The sequence below is a fragment of the Bos taurus genome, chromosome 18 (assembly GCF_002263795.3).
Source record: "Bos taurus isolate L1 Dominette 01449 registration number 42190680 breed Hereford chromosome 18, ARS-UCD2.0, whole genome shotgun sequence".
Lineage (NCBI taxonomy): Eukaryota > Metazoa > Chordata > Mammalia > Artiodactyla > Bovidae > Bos > Bos taurus.
This window is the reverse complement of record NC_037345.1, coordinates 32083397-32102541: the sequence shown is the minus strand read 5'-3', so window position 1 is coordinate 32102541 and position 19145 is coordinate 32083397. Positions and strand designations below refer to the sequence as shown.

Genomic DNA, 19145 nt, shown 5'->3' with positions numbered 1-19145 from the left:
GAGGAAATGGTCCTGCTGGCCCATTCAAATAAGCACTGAGCCAGCAGCAATGAAACTTTGCTAATATTGCTATGGGAACATTCACTGGGAGCCAGTGTTGCTTTTTAACTCTATGAGTTTGATGGCAAAATATAGATATACGGGCATGCAGAGACAGAAATAAAGAAAGAGAGAGAGAAATAGGGTGTTGTTTTGTTTTCTTTCAGTCGTTCAGAACTGAGGAGCTGCTCTCGCAGGTTTCAGGTCATAATTTAAAACATCTTCAGCATTTATTTAAAATAGATAATTTGAAGAACAACAGATAGTAAAAATATATCTGAAGAATATGTTTATCCTAGCTATATGTTTCTCAACAGCTAATGTATATGAGCCATAGTGGTAAACTTGGGACAGATAATGCACAAATGAGTGAAAGAGAGAGAACAAAATTGTAGAGTGAGTTTGAGTCTCCAGATGGAGCATGGGGAGAATGCTTCCCATGTTTGCTTGGGAACAGGCTGTGGAAGAAGAAAGAAATATGATGTATGGAGCCCACATAAGAGAGGATAAGCCTGTGCAGGGCAATGTGAGACTCTTGGCCTCACTTCCAAAGAGATTTGAGAGCAGAAGTACAGAGTAATGATTGATAGGATGGATTTGAATACAGTTAAGTTTAAATTCAAATTTTGGCTGTGTCATTTATATATGATCTATATAGCCTTAATAAAATTTGCTGTCTTCTCTGCGTTCACTTATTTGAAAGTAGAAACAAGAGTACAGATCTCACAAATGAAATGTACTAAAAAAAAAAAAAAAAAATTTATAAAACCTCTTCTTCAATCTTTTTGTTTCCAGTAGAGAATCAGACTCATCCATTACTCAAGCTATGATGAAAATGATTAATCCTAATAGTAATAGTTAATCATTTTAATTCATAATATACTTGCATTTAGACTAGAGAAAATATTCTGTGTGAAAATAACACAGAATTAATCAGAGAGGTAATAATATTACAATTTTACAGAGCATATGCTCAAAGATCTCAAAAGTGTTAAAATGATTCATACCAACTAGTAAATTAGAAAATAAACTGGTAGGTATAAGAGCTGATGCATGAAATTTTTAGTTTATAGTGACTCGAAGTAAAAAAAAAAAAAAAGTCAAAACTAAATAAGGTATACTTGGCCTGCTTCATTCAAGGGATGACCAATAATTTTGGTATGGCTGTACTTTGAAGGACATTTAGTTGTGCCCAAAATATCCATAGATATTTGGTCCATAAGACACCCGATCAATAAAAAATTCAGTTCACACTAAAAGATAGTTGAAATTGGGCCCTATCCAAAAAGTACACGAGCACATTTGGTCCATGCCAAGTAGTTTTGGATAGGACAAACAACCAAGGACCTTTTGGTGTGGATCATATGTCTCCATGGATCTTTTTGGACAGGACCAAATGTCTGCTAAAACTAGCAAGTTCTGCTGGAGAGGGATGGGCTACCCACTCCAGTATTCTTGGGCTTCCCTTATGGCTCAGCTGGTAAAGAATCCACCTGCAATGAGGAAGAACTTGGTTCAATTCCTGGGTTGGGAAGATTCCCCTGGAGAAGGGAAATTGAAAGGCTACCCAGTCCAGTATCCTGGCCTGGAGAACTCCATGGACTGTATAGTCCGTGGGGTCACCAAATAGTCGGACAGGACTGAGCGACTTTCATTTTCACTTTCAAACACGGCTCCAGGCAAGAATACTGGAGTGAGTTGTGCTCTCCTTGAGGGAATCTTCCTAAACCAGGAATCGAACCCGTGTCTCCTCATTGCAGGCAGATTCTTTACTGCTGAGTCACTGGGGAAGCCCATACATCAATCATTCATATATATATATATAATTTAAATAAATATTTGAACTTCATATATAATAGAATATATTTATAGAGAAAATCTTTTGAACTTTAAAAGATAATTTCTATAATGAATAGTATTGTAATAAATTTGCAAGTACAGAAAATCCATTGTAATATTCTTTTGGCTGAGAAAAATCCTAGGTAATTGTACCTTTAAATATTTACCAATTTTTATTAGCAATTACATAATGCATTATTTCATTATTCATCATGTCTTTAATCATCTTTTTTTTTCCATTTGAATTTAAATTTCATGGGAGATAGTGTACAGTAGATTAGTCCTTGGTCTTGACGTTACTTGTACTCATGAGGGTGAAAGGAAGATATTTTTAGGAAAAAAAAAAAAGTACCTCTATGGCCCTGTATTTAAATGATTTCAACTTGAAAATTCTTCAATATAGGAGAGAGATATATATTGTAATGATTAAACTGCATGTTTCTTCCAACATAAGATTTAGGAAAAAGAAGATAAATTTTAAGGGACAGATTTCAATTCATAATGTTAAAAACAACACCCTTTAGGCATGTATGTATGCATGTGGGTGCAGGCACACCAGAAAATGGAACAGGCTACATCAGATGCTGTGAGTTCAGTGAGACAGTTTTAAGCACAGAACGATCACTCACTGGATTAGTCTGCTATAAACAGGCTTTTAAAGTCCATCCAGTGTAGCATGATATGACAACCATCACAAACTCATCCAGTTCAAAAGCTTTGGCCCCAGGAAATATAGTAGTATACCGGTATATGATGCTAGAAAGAAAAGTCCATCCATACAGACAAGTCAACACCTATTTATTAGGCACTGACTGTACACCCGGCACTGAGGCATCAGAGATGAAGAAAGTTCTCTCTTCTCTGTAATGAGATGATAATCAATGAGATCACTGTATGGGAGAGGAGTGATGATTAAGAAACCAAGAAGAAATAAATTTGAGTCCCAGTCCATCATTTATTAATATGTGATCTTGACCATATTTTTTGGTTCTCAAATCTTCAGGTTTGCCAATAGAAAAGAATGAAAAAACATTCACAGAGGCTATGCAACCGAGCAGATGCATAGACAGCTTTGTGTCTAAATTTGCATTTCTGATAAAGTTCCAGGCTGAGTGTTGAAATAGCACCATTTAGAGAGAAATAGTGCATTCTGTGCTTCATTAGTCAGACAACCTAAAATCATTACATATTAGCTAAAAAGAAACCAAGTATTTCCACAGGACCTTCCAACTCTGCATACCACATGGATTTACTACACATTAGCTCACCAGCCAGAAGTACAGTGTGTCTAAGGCTGACACAGAAAATAGTACATTATATATCCTAAAGTTTACTTGTGGAAATATACGTGCACTGAGCTAGGTTTTTCTGACTATGTAGTTTATTCGACAAACATATAAACAAAGAAAAGTCCTAAAATAAGTGTAGTTTAATCAGAAACAACATAAAGTGTTAACAGATTACATCCAATTTCTGTCTATTACTTAATTATAGAATGCTAGGAAAATTACTTGCCCTCTCCGATAATTAGTTTCTTTATCTTAAAATTGGGGATCATTCCCCTTCCCCATTGAATTATTATAAATATTAAATGAGATAATCTCAATCAAAAGCACTTTATGAACTATAAAGAAATATATATGTACACTTATAATTATATATACAAACACATGTATATATGTGTGTACATATATATTATATATACATATTTATTAGCATTACCATAGTATCTGGCACATAATAGGCACTCATATAAGTTTTGAATGAATGAATAAATGTACTGTAGATTGTAATCATACCATCATTCAATTCTTACATCCAACAAGCAATTTTGAGTTTGGAATACAGGCAGAGGAATATTTAATCTACTGATTGCTTTCTTATTCTAGAGGAATTAGTCATTTCTATGTCATTAGGCTCGAGATCCAACTTGGAAACACATTAAGGATAAAGATACTTTAGTAGACAAAACAGCATATTAAAGTTAATTTTTATTTGAAAAACTAAGGCATTTTTAAGTTTGGTAACTAAAAGTCATAGAATAGTAGTATTGGGGGGCAAATCTTGCTACCACCTTCTTTACATAGATAAAGAAGCAAGGGAAGGGAAGTTTAGGTGTCCTACCTGAGTTATACATGGATGGAGAGAATGTCTTGGACATAAAGACAAAGATGATATTACTAAGTTAAAGACTGTGTCAAATGCAAGGTAAAATATCCCAGGAATACCATCTCTAGCTGTTGTTCTGGTAAACAGAAATGGAAAACTCTGTGTAAACAAGAACATTGTGCATTTGAGATTGTAGAGAACCCACTCTCTATTTTACTTTAAATATAAACCATATATGTTCCTGGAAAAAAAATAGTTTTGGTGAGAAGTATATAGAATCTGTAAACTTGCTGAATTCTAATTATGCATCAAGCATATTCTTAATAATTTTGCATACATTATGTCATTTAGTTTCCCTTATAGTCCAATGATGTAAGAATTATCATTGCCATTTTACCAAAAAAAGAAATAATTTAACAAAATGAAAATCTGACATTTAAAAAATAATACGTGTAAGATTATATTGTTCAAAATACAGTACTGGGATTCGAACCAGGAATGTCTGATTCTGAACCCTACAGACCTTATATTTTTATTGAGAAGGCTATATGCCTCCCAGCATGTAATCAGTGGCCTCTGACCCAGAAAGGAATTTAAATGTAGGATTTTGTTGTTGTTTTTAAAGTGGGTTTATGCTGATACAAGTCATAGAGGAAGGAGAGACTTGAACACATGACACATTGTCAAGGAAACTTCATTGGTATGCCAAATGTCACAGAGTCCAGGGACATAAAATCATTTGTCTGTGGACATACTTATTTTCTTGATCAGTTTACACAGCAAGGGGGAGATATCAGATACTCCAGAATCTTATAAAGGCAAATCATGGAGTGAACAGGAAGTTTTCAGAGCTTAATTGGAGTGTTCAGGGATTTAATGCATTCTCCACCCTGAGAAATTGGACATTGTTAATTTGAATTTTCTTCCGAAACTCTAAAGAAAACTGCTTTGAGACATTTAACTTCAAAACTTCCATGGAGCTCCAAGGCAGCCTTCAACTCAAAGTTAAAAAAGAATAAGTTTCTTACTCTAAGAGGTTCAGGCAAGCATGGAAGTATCTTTTAAAACCTAAGGAGCAAATGTATACAATTACTTAGGTACTAGATGTCAGGTACCATTCACTTGAAGTAGCCACAACATGTGCAGTAAAACCTATGAGACAATCTGAGTAACTTCATTTAGGTTTATTTTCCTATTGGCTATAGGCACTGGGTATCTAACTGAGAAATTCTGTCCCTAGTGCATTGACTACAATGACCTTCTAGACATGTTTTGTTGGTTCATTTTAAATATTCTTCTCTAGAGATAAATCAAGAGATTTCTTTCATAGCACAATGTTAACACTAATACCCACTGTGATTCTGATGGTAACATCCCATATTAGGGAATTTTTAAAAACATTATGTAACAACCTGTAATTACAAACACTCTTTCTGTTCTCTGTGTAGACCTTTGAACTTCTCTTTACCAACCTGATACTCTTCTCTCCCCCAACTATACTGTGCCTCACACCCTTGATTTTAGAGTGGCATTTTTTAAAGTCAGTATTTAAGTTCAGTTCAGTTCAGTTTAGTGGCTCAGTCATGTCTGACTCTTTGGGACCCCATGAACTGAAGCATGCCAGGCCTCCCTGTCCATCACCAACTCCTGGAGTTCACTCAAAGTCATGGCCATTGAGTCAGTGATGCCATCCAACCATCTTATCCTCTGTCGTCCCCTTCTCCTTCCACCTTCAATCTTTCCCCACATCAGAGTCTTTTCAAATGAGTCAGCTTTTCCCATCAGGTGGCCAAAGTATTGGAGTTTCAGCTTCAACATCAGTCCTTCCAATGAATACTCAGGACTAATCTCCTTTAAGATAGACTGGTTGATTCTCCTTGCAGTCCAAGGGACTCTCAAGAGTCTTCTCCAACACCACAGTTCAAAAGCATCAATGCTTCACTGCTAAGCATTCTTTATAGTCCAACTCTCACATCCATACATGACTAGTGGAAAAACCATAGCCTTGACTAGACGGACCTTTGTTGGCAAAGTAATGTCTCTGCTTTTTAACATGCTGCCTAGGTTGGTAATAACTTTTCTTTAAAGGAGTAAGCATCTTTTAATTCATGGCTTCAGTCACCATCTGCAATGATCTTGGAGCCCAGAAAAATAAAGTCTGTCACTGTTTCCACTGTTTCCCTGTCTATTTGTCATGAAGTGATGGGACCAGATGCCATTATCTTAGTTTTCTGAATGTTGAGATTTAAGCCAACATTTTCACTCTCCTCTTTCACTTTCATCAAGAGGCTCTTTAGTTTTTCTTCACTTTCTGCCATAAGGGTGGTGTCATCTGCATATCTGAAGTTATTGATATTTCTCCTGGCAATCTTGATTCCAGCTTGTGCTTCTTCCAGTCCAGTGTTTCTCATGATGTACTCTGCATAGAAGTTAAATAAGCAGGGGGACAGTATCTAGCCTTGACATACTCCTTTTCTTATTTGGAACCAGTTTGTTGTTCATGTCCAGTTCTAACTGTTGCTTCCTGACCTGCGTATAGATTTCACAAGAGGCAGGTCAGGTGGTCTGATATTCCCATTTCTTTCAGAATTTTCCAGGGTTTATTGTTATCCACACAGTCAAAGGCTTTGGTATAGTCAATAAAGCAGAAATAGATGTTTTTTCTGGAACTCTCTTGCTTTTCCAATGATCCAGCAGATGTTGTCAATTTGATCTCTGGTTCCTCTGCCTTTTCTAAAACCAGCTTGAACATCTGGAAGTTCATAGTTCACGTTTTGCTGAAGCCTGGCTTGGAGAATTTTGAGCATTAGTTTACTAGTGTGTGAGATGAGTGCAATTGTGTGGTAGTTTGAGCATTCTTTGGCACTGCCTTTCTTTGGGATTGGATGAAATCTGATCTTTTTCAGTCCTGTGGCCACTACTGAGTCTTCCAAACTTGCTGGCATATTGAGTGTAGCACTTTCACAGTGTCATCTTTTGAGATTTGAAATAGCTCAACTGGAATTCCATCACCTACACTAGCTTTGTTTATAGTGATGTTTCCTTAGGCACATTTGACTTCACATTCCAGGATGTCTGGCTCTAGGTGAGTGATCACACCACTGTGATTATCTGGGTCATGAAGATCTTTTTTGTACAGTTCTTCTGTGTATTCTTGCCACCTCTTCTTAATATCTTCTGCTTCTGTTAGGTCCATATATTTTCTGTTCTTTATTGAACCCATCTTTGCATGAAATGTTCCCTTGGTAGCTCTAATTTCTTGAAAAGATCTCTTGTCTTTCCCATTCTATTGTTTTCCTCTATCTTTGCACTGATCACTGAGGAAGGCTTTCTTATCTCTCCTTGTTATTCTTCAGAACTCTGCATTCAAATGGGTATATATCTTTCCTTTTCTCCTTTGCCTTTGCTTCTATCTTTTCACAGCTATTTGTAAGGTCTCCTCAGACAGCCAGTTTGCTTTTTTGCAGTTCTTTTTCTTGGGAATGGACCTTGTCTCCTGTACAATGTTATGAACCTCTGTCGATAGTTCATTAGGCACTCTGTCTATCAGATCTAGTCCCTAAAATCTATTTATCACTTCCACTGTATAATCATAATGGATTAGATTTAGGTCAAATCTAAATGGTCTAGTGGTTTTTCCTACTTTCTTCAATTTAAGTCTGAATTTGGCCATAAGGAGTTCATGATCTGAGTCACAGTCACCTCCTGGTCTTGTTTTTGCTGACTTTATAGAGCTTCTCCATCTTTGGCTGCAAGGAATATAATTAGTCTGATTTGGTGTTGACCATCTGGTGATGTCCTTGTGCAGTCTTCTCTTTTGTTGTTGGAAGAGGGTGTTTGCTATGACCAGTATTTAAGTTAAGTGACCTCAACTCCTCATTTCCCCTTAGGCAACTAAGTTAAGCTTACATTTCAATTGCAATGCTTAAAGTTTTTCCAAGAACATGAACTATTGATTGCCCCTATTCCACTGTACACAAACAGAAAGGTCTGGAATACAGTCTTTATTCCTGTGTTTTCGCAATATAACACCAGTTGCCTCCCAAAACTTCTTTCTCTATAACTGAGCTCTTACCTCTTGTTTTGCACTCTGTCTCTCTAAACACTAGTGTTGTTGTTGTTTAGCCCTTAAGTCATGTCCGACTCTTTGCAAAGCCATGTACTGCAGCCCACCAGGCTCCTTTGTTCATGGAATTTCCCACACAAGAATACTGGAGTGGGTTGCCATTTCATTCTCTAGGGGATCTTTGTGATCCAGGGATTAAACGTGTGTCTTATGCATTGGCTGGCTATTCCTTACCACTGAGCCATGTGGGGAGCCCAAAATCTAGTATAGTCTATGAATTTTTAAGACGAGACAAGAACTTTAATTCTAGCATTATTTTTCAAGAGGCCTATTTCCCCACTTTTTAGTGATTGATTCTATCTTTTTATGATTTTATTTTCATAATCTTTCTCAGCTACTATATCTTTAGACATCTTGTTTAACTATTTCACATCCATCTCAATGAATATTAAAAAAAAAAAAGTTACAAAGCAAAGGAAAATCCTCTCTTGTGGGCAGTATAAAATTAGAAAAGTTTGGCAGATAGCACAGTTTTAATATTTTTATAGAATGTGTTTCATAGTGCTCACTGCACAATTGTGCATGCAAAATCTCAAATCGCAGAGCAAATATATCAGCAATAATTTCATGGAAGCAAGCTCTGCCTAATATGTGCAGAGTCTTACATTACTTTATCAAACTGTCTCTTAGTAATTAGTCTGTCTGCAATGCCTGGTATATAAATTAAGCATCTAATTTATCTTGACTGGCCTCCAGATCACTTGATCAGTCCATTCTGCCTCTGTGGCACTTTAGTGAATGCCAAGTGCAGAGAAGGACCCTTAGGAAGCATAAGTGTGTAAAAGCTGAAACTCCCTGAGAGATCAGAGGCAATTTTCAAATTTACTCATCACTGACATCCGAGTGGAATGTATGCCATTCCTTCCAATGACAGTGATCTTCATAAGGGGCGTTATTGATGTCCCTGTCCCTGGTGGCAGGTTACTTTGTATCATGGCTGGTAAATAATAAATAACTACAACTCAAGATGTAAAGTCAGGTTTATGAAATCAAATTAAAAGTAAATTAAACTTTCCTCCCAATTCAACACCATTTCTCATAAGCCATTTATCAATACCACAGCAATCTGTACAACTGTAAGAGACAAGTTACATCTATTCAATCCTGATAAAAACAAAATAACTCCTATAGTCATAATCATTCCTCAAGAGCATTTAATTTGTTGGTTCTTGCATTATTCCTATCAAAACAAAATCTTGCATCTTTATTGGAATACATAAATCTCTTTGATTTAAGGGTACTTTATTTCTTTTCCTCAGATGAATTTGAAATGGTACAGAGTTAAATTTTTATGGAGTGATTTCTAGGGGGAAAGGCTCACATAATTTTCACTACGGGACAGTGTATTCTGCTGACAACTCAGAAAGTTTGAAGCCATATGTTTAGCTCACTAGATGCTTTTTGTCAGAGTGTTCTTTCTTCTCTAGTTGTGAATTCACACCCTCTATGGATATGTCCTTCCTTCTCTATATGCTAATATACATTCACTATGGATGTGTGGCCTCTTTTTCTATGTAAATGGATATACAGTAGAGGAGCCAGAGGCCTGAATTCATGAAGGAAGCCTCTTCTGATCAGTATCTTGTCACTTTCTACTGCTGAGGATTTAGCTTTTAAAAGCATCCCATTGATAGTCTATGTTTGGTAGTGAATTTATCAGAAAGTCTGTTTTTTCTCTAACTTTCCTAGAGGATGCTGACATGGATCTGGGGCTCCATGGCTCTGCCAAACAAAGAGGAGTTGACCAGACATTATATCTCAACTCTGATATTACTGATTTATATTTAACATGGCAATCCGACATCTTTTTTTTTTTTTTTTCCTTTTAATGCAGTTTCTTTAAAATATAAAGAACAAAAGATACTCTGGCTCTAAATATATTCTGATTAGGTATCCACTTGGTGGAGGCTTGGGGCTCTAAGACTGACAGCTTTTTTTAAAAATGAAAGTGTGATCATATTCATGCTGTTCTGACCTTCAAAAAAAAAAAAAAGTTTCTCAGTGCTAGAGGATCTGCCAGCAATGCAGAAGTTGCAGGAGACACATGTTCGATCCCTGGGTCAGGAAGATCCTCTGGAGGAGGGCATGGCAACCCTTCATTAGTCTTGCCTGGAGAATCTGATGGACATAGGAGCCTGGCAGGCTATAGGCCATAGGGTCACAAAGAGTCAGATATGACTGAAGCCACTGAGCACACATATATACATTAAGTCCCCCACATACAAATGAGTACCATTCTAAGAGTACATTTGTAAGTCTAATTTGTTCGTAAGTCCAACAAAGTTAGCCCAGGTACCCAGCTAACACAATTGGCTATAAAGTACTATAGTGTACTGTTTAAAGCAGTAAATAATAGGTTGAAAATAGTTTTCACACAAATAATACATAAACCAACACAAAAATAAAGAGAATATTTTAATCTTACAGTACAGTACCTTGAAAAGTACAGTAGCACGGTACACCAGCTGGCATAAAGGTGCTGGCATCAAGTGCACAGGTAAAAAGAATTACTGCCTAGAGGAGAGAGAGGAGGTGGGAGATGGAAGAGCTAAGGATTGTTAGCAATAAGAGACAGAGGGCAACCTGATGCTGACGGAATGCATGTATGCATCTTTGAAATTTCACAACTTGAAGGTTTGTATGTAGAGGACTTACTGTATAGAAGTACAGTATACGTGGAGGGTAGGAGTGAAAGAGATTTGAAATTATGTAGAGGTGAATTATGGTCACATATGTTTACTATGGTCATGTAAACATAAGATGGTCACTTCTTTCCTAAGACAGATGCATCAGTAAAGAATGGCTATCATCAATTTATTGAAATGCTGAATTTACCTTCACATTATTTGAGTCATAGAAGATTGAGCTGGAGGATCCATTTTAGATCACTAAGTCTAGTGACCAAATGTGAACACTGAGACCTATAATATCAAGTGATCTTCCGAAGGTCATACAGCACATTTACAGTAAAAGGAACACTGAAGCACAGAGTTCTTGGTTCTTTTATTTTATCTTTGCTTTCTTTGTTTATGTATCTGTGGGTCAAGCACTATGTCAGGGCTTGAAATTCAAGAATGGTAAGTGAAAACAGATACGATCTCTTTTCTAGTGGTCCTAGACCATTATGGGAGCCAAACACTAATCAAATAATTACTTAAATTTAAAAAAGGTAAATTTTACAGAATGACAATGCAGAAGCATATAAAGCAATAAGGTCAAGAATGGAATAATTTTTTTCAGGCATATAAAAAGAAAAGAATGCATGCATGCATGATGAAACAACTAGTTTTTTGATACAGATTTTCTTGTAAGCACTACTGAAGTTACATCTCAGAGGCAAGTCCTTTCAAGGCACTGTGATTCTCCGAGGGTAACATAGATGCAATGTTCTCATTTATCCTATTTGCATATATTCTCGACTACCAGTTCAGATTAAAATGGTTTGCTCTGCCTTTCCTGTTATATCATGATCCCATTAGTGGCAGGTAATTGGATCGTGCCCATTATTTGATCTATACGTATACCTGGATCATATTTTTTATGTTCAGGCAGGAAGAAAAGAAAAAAAGCAAAGAGTAGGATAGGAAGAGGAGAAACCTGTTGAAGGCAGATACTTCTTGAGTTTCACAACACATTCTTTAGCTTATCTAGTTCCACCACAGCTGTGAGGGGCAGCATTTTAAAACTCCCAGTATCTCATCTCAAGAGACTCAATGGAGACATGTTTTCTTCAATGTCAGACAACTGCTTGTCTAATGTCACAGGAACAGCCTGACAGTGTGTGAAGAGGGAAACATACCTAACATCTCTAGAGGAAACCCATAACCAGTAAGCTACAGAAGTTATTGGATAATTGCCTCATATTCTTATCATCCTAAAGTGTTTCTGTGGCACATTCTACATGGTTTCATACAGGGTCAATAATAGGATGAAGTCCCATTTTTCTTGATGATAAACTGTTCAAGGATGCATTCTTCAATGACTTTTTTCCCTTCAATTGATCAGTTTCAGTCTCTCTATTCCCTCGTTCTTCTTTCTGAGATAACATTGGGGGGAAAAAAATGCTTGCATTCAAGTCTATGTCTCAGGCACTGAGGAGGCAAGAGGAGGAAAGAAGCAAATGAGGTAAAGTTTCAAGGTGAGAAAAGAGTAACTAATATAAGATTGGGTAGAAAGTATGACTAAGTCTAATGTTTAGAAAATAATTAGCATTTGGTGGATGCTAATAATATTAAAGAAAGCTGATTCAATTGGATTGTTGAGGCACTGTAACATAAAAAAAGTATGGATTAAGATACAAGGATTTATGTATAATTATAGTTTACTGTTAGTTCTCAATCTTGACTGAATCAAAATAGTGTTGTTGTTTAGTCACTAAGTTGTGTCCAGCTCTTTTGCTACCCCACGGACTGTAGCCCTCAGGCTCCTCTGTCCATGAGATTTCGTGGGCAAGAATATTGGAGTGGGTTACCATTTCCTTCTCCAGGGGATTTTCCCGACTCAGGGATTGAACCCATGTCTCTTGCTATAAAGGCGGGTTTCTTTACTACTGAGCGACCTGGGAATCAAAATATTACAAAGGCTTAACAGTTTCTGGTACTCCAAAACTTCAAATAAGAATTTCTCCAAAATTGTATATCTAGTACATAGATGTTAAAACATGTGTAAAAGAGTTAAAAACCACTTGAGCCTTATGACTATATACTGAAAGTGAGAAACAGATTTAAGGGACTAGATCTGATAGACAGAGTGCCTGATGAACTATGGATGGCAGTTCATGACACTGTACAGGAGACAGGAATCAAGACCATCCTCATTGAAAAGAAATGCAAAAAAGCAAAGTGGCTGTCTGAGAAGGCTTTACAAATAGCTGTGAAAAGAAGGGAAGGGAAAAGCAAAGAGAAAAGGAAAGATGTACCCATTTGAATGCAGAATTTCAAAGAATAGCAAGGAGAGATAAGAAAGTCTTCCTCAGCAATAAATGCAAAGAAATAGAGGAAAACAATAGAATGGGAAAGACTAGAGATCTTTTCAAGAAAATTAGAGATACTATGGGAACATTTCACGCAAAGATGGGCTCAGTAAAGAACAGAATTGGTAGGGACCTAACAGAAGCAGAAGATATTAAGAAGATGTGGCAAGAATACACAGAAGAACTGTACAAAAAAGATCTTCACCACCCAGATAATCATGATGGTGTGATCACTCACCTAGAGCCAGATATCCTAGAATGTGAAGTCAAGTGTGAAGTGTGAAGTCACTATGAACAAAGCTAGTGGAGGTGATGGAATTCCAGTTGAGCTATTTCAAATCTCAAAAGATGACGCTGTGAAAGTGTTACACTCAATATGCCAGCAAGTTTGGAAAACTCAGCAGTGGCCACAAGAAAAGGTCAATTTTCATTCCAATCCCTAAGAAAGGCAATGCCAAAGAATGCTCAAACTACCGCACAATTGCACTCATCTCACACGCTAGTAAAGTGATACTTAAAATTCTCCAAGCCAGGGTTCAGCAATATACGAACTGTGAACTTCCAGATGTTCAAGCTGGTTTTAGAAAAGGCAGAGGAATCAGAGATCAAATTGCCACCATCCGATGGATCATCAAAAAAGCAAGAGTTTCAGAAAAACATCTGTTTCTGCTCTACTGGGGCTTCCCTGGTGGCTCAGAGGTTAAAGCATCTGTCTGGAATGCGGGAGACCTGGGTTTGATCCCTGGGTCAGGAAGATCCCCTGGAGAAGGAAATGGCAACCCACTCCAGTACTCTTGCCTGGAGAATCCCATGGAGGGAGGAGCCTGGTAGGCTACAGTCCATGGGGTCGCAAAGAGTCGGACACGACTAAGCAACTTCACTTCACTTCTGTTTTATTGACTATGCCAAAGCCTTTGACTGTGTGGATCACAATAAACTGTGGAAAATTCTGAAATAGATGGGAATACCAGATTACCTGACCTGCCTCTTGAGAAACCTGTATGCAGATCAGGAAGCAACAGTTAGAACTGGACATGGAAAAACAGACTAGTTCCAAACAGGAAAAGTAGTGCACTTATGCTGTATATTATCACCCTGCTTATTTAACTTATATGCAGAGTACATCATGAGAAATGCGAGCTGGAGGAAGCACAAGCTGGAGTCAAGATTCCCAGGAGAAATATTAATAACCTCAGATATGCAGATGACACCACCCTTATGGCAGAAAGTGAAGAAGAACTAAAGAGCCTAAAGAAGAACTAAAGAGCCTCTTGATGAAAGTGAAAGAGGAGAGTGAAAAAGTTGGCTTAAAGCTCAACATTCAGAAAACTAAGATCATGGCATCCAGTCCCATCACTTCATGGGAAATAGATGGGGAAACAGTGGAAACAGTGGCTGACTTTATTTTTCTGGGCTCCAAAATCACTGTAGATGGTGACTGCAGCCATGAATTAAAAGATGCTTACTCCTTGGAAGGAAAGTTATGACCAACCTAGACAGCATATTAAAAGGCAGAGACATTACTCTGTCAACAAAGGTCCATCTAGTCAAGGCTAAGGTTTTTCCAGTGGTCATGTATGGATGTGAGAGTTGGACTGTAAAGAAAGCTGAGCAGAGAAGAATTGATGCTTTGAACTGTGGTGTTGGAGAAGACTCCTGAGAGTCTGTTGGGCTGCAAGGAGATCCAACCAGCCCATCCTAAAGGAGATCAGTCCTGGGTGTTCATTGGAAGGGTTGATGTTGAAGGTGAAACTCCAATATTTTGGCCTCCTGACTCATTTGAAAAGGCCCTGATGCTTGGAAAGGTTGAGGGCAGGAGGAGAAGGGGATGACAGAGGGTGAGATGGTTGGATGGCATCACTAACACACTGGACATGGGTTTGGGTGGACTCCGGGAGTTGGTGATGGACAGGGAGGCCTGGTGTGCTGCGGTTCATGGGGTTGCAAAGAGTCGGAGATGACTGAGCTGAACTGAACTGAACTGAGTAGCTGTTCTTAAACAAAATGTTGCAGAGAGAAGTGTACTAGAGTTTGACAAAGCAGCATCAAGGATAGATCTTGCTGCTGCTAAGTCATTTCAGTCGTGTCTGACTCTGTGCAACCCCAGAGACGGCAGCCCACCGGGCTCCCCCATCCCTGGGATTCACCAGGCAAGAACACTGGAGTGGGTTGCCATTTCCTTCTCCAATGCATCAAAGTGAAAAGGAAGTCACTCAGTCGTGTCCAACTCTTAGCGACCCCATAGACTTCTCCATCCATGGGATTTTCCAAGCAAGAGTACTGGAGTGGGGTGCCATTGCCTTCTCCAAGCATAGATCTTAAAACCATATTAATCAGCAAAAAAAATTTTTAAATGTTGTTAATGTAAATTTTAAATATATTCACACAATTTTAACAAATATACATTAAAATTTTTAGGATCATTGTCAATAGAAGACGAGAGACATGTGAGGAGAGAGATGAAAAGGAAACTGATCAAACCAGATGGGGGGCATGCACAGATCAATAACAAGTATGATTAACTCATCCTTTTTTTTTATCAATGTTCCATTCCCAAAAATATTTGTTGAAAACTGGAAAGGTATATTTATCATAGATAATGTTAGTTCTAGTATGTGTTTCTAAGTATACTTATACTGACACATGCATATTTAGCAGAGGAGGATTGAAAGCCCAGTGAATTACCCTGGCTAAATGACAATTACAAATAATCAATAATCAGTATTGATTAAAACCTTTTTATCTCCTGGCTATGTAAGGCAATCACTTTTGCTGATGATTAGTCCATGTCCCCCTGTTAAGTAAACTAGTAGTAGCAAGAGCTAATGCAGAGCCAAGACTAAACAGAAAAGGCAATACGATAAAATTAAGTGACTGAATCCCAGTTTTCATGCTAATAAACTGGGCAAATATCTGAGACGGCAATGATGTAAGAGGAGAGACACAATAAAATATATTATTCTGCATGGGAGGTTTCTAAGAGGAGACAGGGACTGTCTAGCACATAGAATTCAATCATATAATGCATATTCCTGTGTGCTTGATCTTAGTATCTACTCAAGGTTTACAATCCCTTTCTTCTTTACCCAAGTTCAGGGAGTTAGAGACTGTCAGGTTTGAGTGGGAATTTGTTCTGTACCTGACAACTTATTTGACTTCCTATCTGCTCTATGGATGGGCTTTCCCAGGTGGTGCTAGTCATAAATAACCTTCCTGCCAATGCAGGAGACATAAAAGATGTGGGTTCAATGCCTGGGTCGGGAAGATCTCGATGAAGATTATGGAGGAGGGCATAACAACCCACTTCAGTGTCCCTTCCTGGAGATCCCATGGACAGAGGAGCCTGGAGGACAACAGTCCATAAGGCAACACAGAGTCAGACACGGCTGAAGAGACTTAACATGCATGAATAATTGAACAACATAAAAATTTTCCTGGTAAATATATTTCCTCACAAACATAATTGCTAAAGTGAAATTCTCATGAATGTCTCAGCTAGTTATGAGTAACCATCAGATGAAAAAAAAATGATAAAAATGGCTATACATTTTCAGAAATAGCTTCTCCACACATGAAATTATATGTGTAAACAGTTAAATAAGCAGATAATTCCTCTCAGTTCATTTGACTACTCTCTTTTTTGGCTTTGGATAACAGTTTAGGTGTGGCATTTTGAAACAGAAAGGAATACATGAAGTTTACGTATTAGTTAATTTATTTGGACCCACACAATTTCAATTTATAGTGCTGGAGATAGTCACATGCAGAACGCATTCTTAAACTTATCATACCCAAATTTTAGAATATTTTCAATCACTTAAAAAAAATGGTTTCAGCCTAGGCAACTGTTATAGACGGCAGCAGGGCAGGTCCTGGTGCTAGATGGCTGAGATCACCTCCTGAGCCACCCGGCAGCCGTCGTGGTTCTTCCAGGTCAGTGAGAAGGCTGTGTTTGTGTGCTGTGAGGGCATCAACATTTTGGCAGTTTCTACAGAATAAGTTGAAGTATCTGGCCTTCCTCCACAAGTAATGAACACCAACCCCTCTCGTGGCCCCTACCACTTCTGAGTCCCAGCCGTGGGGGACATGCTGCTCCACAAGACCAAGCAAGGCCAGGATGCCCTGGACCACCTCAAGATGTTTGCTGGGATCCTGCCACCCTATGACAAGAAAAAGCAAATGGTGGTTGCTGTTGTCCTCAAGGTTTTGTGTCTAAAGCCTACACAGAAGTTTGCCTACCTATGCCACCCAGCTCATGAAGGTTGGTTGGAAGTACCAGGTGGTAACAGTCACCCTGGAGGAGAAGAGAAAGGAGAAGGCCACGATCCATCATCAGAAAAAGCAACTTATGAGGCCATGGAAGCAGGCCGAAAAGAATATACAGAAGAAAACTGACAAATTCACAGAGGTCCTCAAGACCCACAGTTTTCTAGTCTGAGCCCAATAAAATTGACAGTTTATTCCTCAAAATAAATAAATAAAATATAAAATGTATATACAGGAATAATGTCCATTATTGTGCTCTCATACATTTGAAAATTTTTTAGTATCCAGATCCTCAATTAAGATTCCAAACAATGATTTGGTACTTTTCCCAACCTCAGAACAGTATTGAGCACTAATATGAAATTACTGGGCATCAAATTTTAATAAATAAAAACATAATAATTTCTACAAATGAAGCCATTTTTCTACCAATCAAATTCCTAAGAAATATTGAATATGGTCACATGCTACCTTTATCTTAAAGTTGCTCTAAAAATAACATATTTGATAGTTGCACTTTTGATTTAAACTAGACTGATATAATATACAATATATTATATGACTCATTTAAGGAGGAATGGTTGTTTAGGCATATTTTACTTCAAGTTTCATTCTGTTACTAGTTCCGTTGCATTACAGTCTACTGCACACACTATCCTAGTACCAAGACAAAGATCAGATGAACACTGTCAATTTCTTAAGAACTCTGAAGCATACAAGTATAATACAGTATTAAAAATTGTGCATTATAGTCCACAGAAAGTTACTTCTTCCTTCAGAAGCAGTAACACTGAGCAGGAGAAAAAGTACCACTTCAGCTGCAGTTAAATCATGTTTCCATGTGTAGGTTAACATTAAGCAGGCCCATGTGTGGATGCTGCAGAGAAAGCAAAAAAGAAGTGATTGTGAAATATGCTGACTTGACTGCAAAGTAGTTTCATGTGCACAACAGCTTACTGTTGGTTAAGAATTTAGACTTGTAGCTCCTCCATAACTACTTATCTTGTGGCTCATCTACCAGGGAAGAAATATCTCAGACTGTGAAATTTAGCCAGGCTCTGGTTCACAGAGGCTGCTTAACCTTCTTATGACTCAGAGTTCTCGTCTGTGAAAAATGCCTCATGTGATGATCCTCAGAATTAAATAAGACAGACCTCAGAAAAACCTAGAAGAGAGCTCTTCATGTGAGCCTTCAACAAATGTTAGCAATTATTTTTCAATACAGTATTTAAAATAAATAAGAGTCTAGAATTTGCAGATAAACTTGGAGTGCACTGGAGATAGGTTTGCAAATTTCTTCAATGCCAAGCAAATAATAATAATAAGTCTCCTCTATTACAATCTCTCTTTGATTTCAGTCCTTATATACTATGTGCTAACCCTGATAAAATAAAAAGAAACCTAAATTAATTTTGAGGTTGTTATACTGTAGCAAATGAGCAAAGAAGCTATATTTGTCCTAAACTGACAGTGATTACACCTATTTCTCTGAGTTTGTAAACTGACACCTAATATCTGTAGTTTAGAATATATCATTATTAGATATTCCAGGATATGGGACTTACCTGGTGGTCTAGTGGTTAAGACTTTGTACTACCACTTCAAAGGGCAAGGGTTCCATCCCTGGTCAAAAACTAAGATCCCACATACCAGGTTGTATCCATATTAAAAGGAAAAACAAACAAACAAAAACAAAACCAACAGTGCACAACAGTATATACTCCAGGATAGTTCCCTATTTAGATAGACAAATTAATACTGTTTTATTTTTAATATAAAAGCATTAAATTATTT

The 19145-nt window shown here is 37.6% G+C and overlaps 1 pseudogene; it reads left to right on the top strand.

Moving 5' to 3' along the window:
• The first annotated feature begins 460 nt into the window (after positions 1-460).
• LOC112442399 (large ribosomal subunit protein uL13-like) lies at positions 461-17550 on the top strand (annotated as a pseudogene).
• The last annotated feature ends 1595 nt before the right edge of the window (positions 17551-19145 follow it).